Here is an 8,201-nt window from a genome sequence, read left to right on the forward strand (position 1 = left end):
TGCCACCTCCAGAGATACACCTGGAAAGAGGACCTGGACCTGGACGCCCAAGGGTAGTAGTCGACATGGATCGCTTGGTTAATCTCCTTGAGATAGGGCTGCCTGTGGCTTGCATCGCCAATTTGTTGGGGGTGTCATATGCCACCCTCTACAGAAGGATGCAAGACAACAACATATCAGTCAGGACATTGTACACCACCTGTACCGATGAAGAGCTGGATGCAATGGTCACAGAAATTAAGACGAGCATGCCCCATGTCGGCTATCGACTTGTGAAAGGGAGTCTGCAGGCACAGGGACACCGTCTGCAATGGGACAGAGTGAGAGCATCCATGCACCGTGTGGACAGTCTTGGGGTTTTGTCCAGAATGACTCAGTTGGGATGCGTCATCAGGCGTACATACTCTGTGCCCTGTCCAAAGTACCTTGTGCACAAATCACAAGCTGATCAGGTAACCAGAGTTTAACGTTTTCTTTTCGTATATTATATATACAGGCATTAAAGCGTTCCGTCTTGAGACTGATTTCTGTAAATATTATATATATATTTATATATTATTTAGATTTTTTTTTTAATATAAAGTTTCCCAATAGGGATGTATCAGTAGTATTGGTAGTAGTCGTAATAGTAATCCAGTCTATTTTAATTTTCTAAAAAATAAACTAGTTCAACACAGGTAACCACTTTTGCTTAATTTCTTTGATGGCTCAAATGTAGTCTCTAGTCGATTTTGTGTTTCGAGCACAACGTTCATCATAGATCTAGCCTTTTAATTTAGCTCTCAAAGTGCACCAGATTGATGCATTTAACTTTAAAACTTAAAAAGAAAAAAAATAAGTCAGGACAGTAGGCTCTACAAGTAGGCTCCCTTAAAACGCTAACGCTATTAAAAAAAAATACAGTGGAGGTTAAAATAAGAATATGACTTGGCCTATAAAACTGATTTTATTTTTTAAATAAACCTTACAGATGTCTTCCATAGACTGACAGGAATTGTGTAAAGTTGCCCAAATAGTGCAAGGAATAGCAATGCATGTCCCCTTTTAACTGCTGCATCATGAGATACTTGGTACTCAGCACCACACTCAGACCAAAATGTTTCCAGGGGCACTTCACTGAAACGAGCTCTCCAGGTGGTATCAGATGAGATTTAAATTTAAATTAGTTCTTCCAAGAGTTTGGATGGAGATGTGTCAGGAAGCTTTGTCTCAATGTTGTCTGTAAAGGGGTTCTTTATCCAGAGTAACTTGGTGATCCTTTCAGAATCCACAATCGTAAAAATGATCCACACACACCACTAAATCTGTATTTCATAAATCATAAAAACATGCATCCTACCTCACCATTTTTGTACCAGATGTACATACTGTAAATAGAGGTATACTGAACAATTGTTGTTTACACTTGTTTTACTTGACTCTTGACTTTCTATTTATCTGTTATTGTCTAGCACACTCTCAGGAGCAGAACAGAAAGAAACATTTCATGCAAGGTATTCTGTCTGTATGACAAATAATAAACGAACTTGAACTTGAACTTTTCTGTGTTTTATTAAATAATGATTTTCAGGGCGCCAGGGTGGTGCACCATGTAACTGCTGCAGTGCAACGTGGCCGTCCTGACTTTTGCTGAATTTCTTCCCCCATATCTCTCTCCCATCCTTCCTCTCTGCCGGACTTGTCCAATAAACAAATGAAAAAGCTATTAAAGACTATTTTAAAAAGAATGATTTTCAGTTTTGAGAAATTGTCAAACTTATCCAAATATGGTATTTTTAGGGAAAACTGCAGCTGCAACAGATAGCACTTTAGTGATACTTTTCTGTAATCATTTTCAAATTCAAATTCCCTCGATTTGATGTAGCCCCCACAGCATAGAAGAGGACGCTGGCCACTACAGACTGGTAGAATGACTGCAGCAGTCTATTGCAAACATTGAAGGACCGGAGTCTCCTCAGGAAGAACAGCCTGCTCTGTCCCTTCCTGTAGAGGGCCTCTGTGTTGTCCGACCAGTCCAGTTTATTGTTCAGGTGTACCCCAAGGAACTTATATGACCACCTCATCCTAAAACCCTATACTCTTCCCAATCTAAAGGCAGAGAGGAGGATGAGAAGGAAGCTGGCTGCTATCCTGGAGAATCCCTCCCACCCAGGCCCGGACTGGCCATCGGGAGCACCGGGAGTTTTCCCGGTGGCCTGGCCTGCACAGATAAAAAAAAAATAAAAAATTATATATATTTTTTATTATAATTTTTTTTTTTTTTTTTTTGTCAGGCCATTGTTTCTAGGTGTGGCGGCGGTGAGGCGCGATAGTTAGATAACCTAGGTGGGTGGGGAACAACCAGGATTTCACTGTCTGCAACAGAGTTGGAGAACTACTTATGATGAATTGAAAATGGGGGACCCTGATGTAAACAAGACGAAAGTCTTTCTCTGGTCTGCATCCCCTTAACAATTGTATGTATTGAGCTGTACTGTACTGTACCCATTCTGCAATCTGTTAATAAACTTTTCAATCAATCAATCAATATTTGACTTCTCTCCCTCCACCGGATCACACACACACAATGGAGCCGTGCTGGCTTGTGATTGGTGGAGGCGGGACCAGGCGATACAACTGATTGACAGCAGAGGCGGCGAATGGAATGGCAGATGGCACACACACTTTTCTGAAAGGAGTTGTTAAATCTGACATTACAAAAAACAATATGTGGTGGTTATGATTGGGGCTGAAGTTGAATAAACAATTTATGAAAGAGAAAGTCAAAATAATTCCAAGATAATTCAAAGATTACACACCTTTGCCACATTGGCTACAAACATAATCACTGCAAACTGCAAAGTTATCAAAAAAAATAAGAATCTGATCAGACACAAGGGTTAAGTTGTTGTTCCCTTTCTAATTTCCTCAAAAACATATAGTCTAGTTAATGTGATCAATATTATTTGACAATTGATGCTTTTTGTTGGACATTTCAGTCAGTGAGCTCATACTTTGAGCTCATTTTATAGTTAAAATGATTGAGACAACGCAATCTTCTGTCTTCGTTGTGCATGCATGCCTGTGCTCACCACACGCGATACATGTGTCACTATTCTGGCAGTGGCTACTGTTATTATAGTATTGTAATGAAAGGTCTATTATTTAATGTTTGTGTAAAGGGCTATTTTTACTGTTGATGGGTAGTGCATCAGTAAAGTGAATATGGTATTGTGCTCTTGCTCTGTTTGAATAGGTGGAGAGAGTGGTTAACTGTATTATAATAGTAAATAGAAAAATATGTTGTGCTCTTGCTTTTTTCTTTTTGAAGGTGGAGAGAGTAGCATTGCTAGTGCCACAACAGTTTTATTTGAGGTTCATAACAGTACATTGTACTAAGCAATTGTTGGCTCATTAGTTTGTTATTCACATGCACTAAAATTAACCAGAATGCAGGAAATTAAGTCTTTGTAACAAAAAATGTCCGGGTGGGGGACCCCCAAACCCCCCGCTTAAAAAGTGGCCTGATTGGGGCTATATTTCGCGCTATATCTCCCGGTATGAATTATTTTCCCAGTCCGGCCCTGCTCCCACCCCCTCTATGACGAGCTAGTCAAGATGAGAAGCCCCCCCCCCCCCCCCCCCCCACACTCACCGCCTCGGCCAGTCCTTCATACCAGCGGCCATCAAACTCCACAACAGTGGGCAGGGACTGCTACCAGACCTCCAACTAGGAACCTATAGCACCTCATGTGAATACTGTATACTTTATCAGATCATTTAGCATTTATAGATTATATATTATATTAGATTTACACCAAAACATCAAAAAACACTTTACAATTATTATATACTGTATGTATTTCTTAGATAATAAAGCTGCAGTGAGTGTTCATCAACTCATCTGGGATAAATGGGGACACTGCTCCATAAGCAATAAGTTAAAGCTAATTACCTTAGCATATTTGACATGTACAGTAACTGACTTATGTTTAATCAATACAAATATAACTAATAGTTCAAGTTCAAGTTCAAGTTCTTTAATAGTTGTCATACAGAAGTACAGAATACTTTCATACAAAATGCTTCTTACTGTTACGCTCCAGAGACTGTGCTAGACAAGATAGTATCAAATAACATAATATAGCATGTAATTTAGAAGAAGAAAAATGAGGTCACAGTGTTCGGTATAGACATATGTACAATGTTCTGAGTTACCATATAATATACAATATACAATACTATGCAGTGTACTAATGTACAGTACTATCTAGTGCAAAGCAGAAATGGGATGAGGTACAATTTTAGGTACAATTTACAGTAAGGTGTACGAGTTGTAGTGCAATCCTTCATCAATAAATATAAAGTGTGGGGAGTGGGTGCTACAGTGTGTTTGTTTAAAATGGGTGTGTGCTATAAAGTGTGTGGAGTGGGTGCTACAGTGTGTTTGTTTAAAGTGAGTGTGTGCGTGTGGATGTGTGTGCTATGTGCGTTTGGTGGTTGTTGTTGTGTAGTGTTCATTCATTGTTCGTTTAGCAGCCTGATGGCCTGGGGATAGAAGCTTCTTCTGAGTCTTTCTGTGCTCGCCTTGAGACTCCGGTATCGCTTGCCTGACCGCAGCAGTTCAAAGAGGCAGTTGTTCGGGTGATGATTCTCTTAGCCTTGCCCGTGCAACGCTTGTTGTAAATGTTCTGGAGGGTGGGGAGCCCCCCTCCAATTGTGCGTTCGGCTGAACGTGTCACTCTTTGTAGTCTGCTTCGGTCTTGTGCAGTGCTATTCCCAAACCAGGAGGTGATGTTGCCGGTCAAGATGCTCTCAATTGTACATGAGTAGAAGTTCTTAAGGATCTTCTGACTGACTTGGAACTTCCTTAGGCGCCTGAGGAGATAGAGGCGTTGTCGTGCCTTCTTCACAACACTGTCAATGTGTGTGGTCCATGTCAAGTCCTCGGATATGTAGGCTCCGAGGTACTTAAAGCTGTTGACTCTCTCAACCGGTGCCCCGTCGATGCTGAGGGGGCTGTAGTCCTTGACCCCCGACCTCCTGAAGTCCACAATCATCTCCTTTGTTTTGCTGACGTTCAGGGAGAGGCTGTTTTCCTGGCACCATCCCGCCAGGACCTTGACCTCTTCCAGGTAGGCCCTCTCGTCGTTGGCAGAGATCAGGCCCACCACCACTGTGTCGTCAGCAAATTTGATGATTGTATTGCTACTCCGCTGAGCCACACAGTCGTGTGTGTACAGGGAGTAGAGGAGGGGACTCAGAACACAGTGGGGGCCCCTATGTTGAGGGTGATGGATGAGGAGGTGCAGTTGCCTGCTCTCACCACCTGGGGTCTGCCAGTCAGGAAGTCCAAGACCCACTGGCAGAGGTCATAGCCCAAGCCCAAGTCCCTGAGCTTGGCTATGAGTATGGAGGGGACTATGGTATTGAATGCCGAGCTGTAGTCGATGAATAGCATTCTCACATAGTTCCCCTGCCTCTTGTCCAGGTGTGATGCTGCTGTGTGCAGCACATGGGCTATGGCGTCCTCCGTGGACCTGTTGGGGCGGTATGCAAATTGCAGGGGGTCCATGTTGATGGGGAGGGAGGAGCAGATGTAGCCCTTTACTAGCTTCTCAAAGCACTTCATGGCTATGGAGGTGAGAGCTACAGGGCGGTAGTCGTTGAGGCAAGCAGGCTTGGATTTTTTGGGTACAGGGATAATAGTGGACTTCTTCAGGCAGGTGGGGATGACAGCCTGTTCTAAGGACAGGTTAAATATGTCAGTGAATACTGGGGCCAGTTGGTCGGCACAGACTTTTAGGACGCGGCCGGGGATGCCGTCCGGACCTGCTGCCTTCCTGATATTCACTTTTTTAAAGGTCCGCCTCACCTCATGCTCTGTTACCCTGAACACTGCGCCTCCATCAGCAGCCGACCCCCCCCCCCCCATTGCCGTGGCTTGTGAGCTGGTGTTGTTATTACCAGCATCAAACCTCGCATAGAAGGTATTGAGGTCATTTGCTAAGGAGATGTCACTGTTCAGTTTGAGGGAGGCGCCTTTGTAGTCTGTCATCGTTTTGAGCCCCTGCCACATAGCTCTAGAGTCAGCTTGTTCAAACTGGAGTTCAATTTTATCCCTGTAGCGCCGTTTGGCCTCTGACACTGTCCTCCTTACGTTGTATCGCGCCACCTTGTGGTCATTCATGTTGCCTGCCACTAGGCCGTCGTTGTATGCTTTGGTGCGCTCTCTCAGAGCTTCACGGACGGATTTGTCTACCCAGGGTTTTTGATTTGGGTAAACTCTCATTGTGGTAGTGGGGATTGTTTCTTCCACCCTAGTACAAACATAGTCCAGCACTGTCTCCGTGTAGACATTAATGTTATCTGTGTCGCGGAACACATTCCAGTCTGTGCAGTGAAACACAGACCGGAGCGTCTCCTCTGACGTCAAATCCCATTTCTGCACCTCTCGCGAGACTACGGGAGTACTTTTAATTCTCTGTTTGTACTTTGGTGAAAGAAAGATTGCCGCGTGATCTGATTTACCAAAGCCACTATCAGAATGAGCCTTGTAGCCACCTTTAAATTGCGTGTAACAGTGATCTAGGATGTTACCGCCTCTGGTGTTGCAAGTCACATGCTGATAGAAGTCAGGTAATACCTTTCTCAGATTGGCGCAGATGAGATGGCGCCGCAACGAACGGCTGCCTGTCTGTGCGCTCCGTCGAGACTGTGCTTACTTTTGTTAATATTTATAGTTTTTAGAGTTTTGTTTGTACCAACTGTTGGTGCATTTAATGTATATGACCGTCAGTCACTCATAGACATTGGATTACGGGAAACTTACCAACTGGATTACTCACTGGACCAGCTTTCCGAACCGCAACAATGGCCTGAAGAAATTCTCCGGAGATTAGGACCAGATCCTTTGTTCCTTGATCCCAGGAAAAGAGGACCCAGACGACGAGGAAAGAGAGCTGGAGTCCGTAACAGGCTGAGAACCAGGCGGCACAGGACACCACTACCCAGTATATTGCTAGCCAATGTACAATCAATTGACAATAAACTGGATGACATCCGAGCAAGGATTCAATATCAAAGAGACGTTAGGGACTGCAACGTTCTCTGCTTCACTGAAACGTGGCTCACGCCGGAGGTCCCAGACCACGCAATTCAACCGGCTGATCACTTCTTTATCCATCGCAAGGATCGGACATCAGAGTCCGGTAAACAACGTGGAGGAGGTATTGCCTTCATGTTTAACAAAAATTGGAGCGATCCAACTAACGTGAAGGAATTATCCAACCACTGCTCCCCAGACCTGGAATATATAACCATCAAGTGTCGTCCTTTCCTCCTCCCGAGGGAGTTAACGGCGATCATCCTGATCGGAGTGTATATTCCACCGCAAGCCAGCAACAACGCCGCACTCTCCAGACTACACGACGAGGTAAATAGAATACAAGTGGCGAACGTTAACGCCGCCATTCTGGTGCTGGGCGATTTCAACAGCGCCAATCTGAGAAAGGTATTACCTAATAAACGATGGGATTAGAAACTACAAGGCTAAATTAATTCAGAATGCAGTTGTTTGTTGAAATGTGGTGGCCGGACAAGATTTTTGTAATTTCTGTATCAAATATGAAAGATATGAATAATATATTACTTTGAGCATACCCACAAACAGATATTCATCATAAACCCATTCAAGTTAATTTTCAGAGGGAATTGTTTTATTACTATCACTATAATTATCATAACTTTTGAACAATAAATTATATTTCTAATCTGTCAGCTGTTCTATATTGCCCACATAATTGTCTATATCCCTTACCCTCTAAGTTTCCTGCTAGCTTGTCAGTAAAGTGGTTGAAAATGCAGTTTGTTGAAATGTGGTGGCCCCGGACAAGATTTTTGTAATAATTTCTGTATCAAATATGAAAGATATTAATAATAATAATCATGATAATCATACAGATATTTTATATCATTTGAAAGCCCTATTTGTTATCTTCAAAATGGTACTATATACTTTGAGCATTCATTTTCATAATGAAATTTTGATGCCTAATGATGGCTAAAGATAATGTGCGATTTTGGCCACTGGTAGCGCTCATGAGCCAGAGACACATCGGGCCGTGTTCGGTAGCGCCGAAGAAGAAGAAGCTTCACACACGAATCCCCGCCGGGGAAAACAGTGGAATATTTGTCTCAAAATTCTGTCCGTAACTTCAAGC

Source organism: Notolepis coatsorum (genome assembly GCF_963971535.1).
Source record: "Notolepis coatsorum genome assembly, chromosome: 7".
NCBI lineage: Eukaryota > Metazoa > Chordata > Actinopteri > Aulopiformes > Paralepididae > Notolepis > Notolepis coatsorum.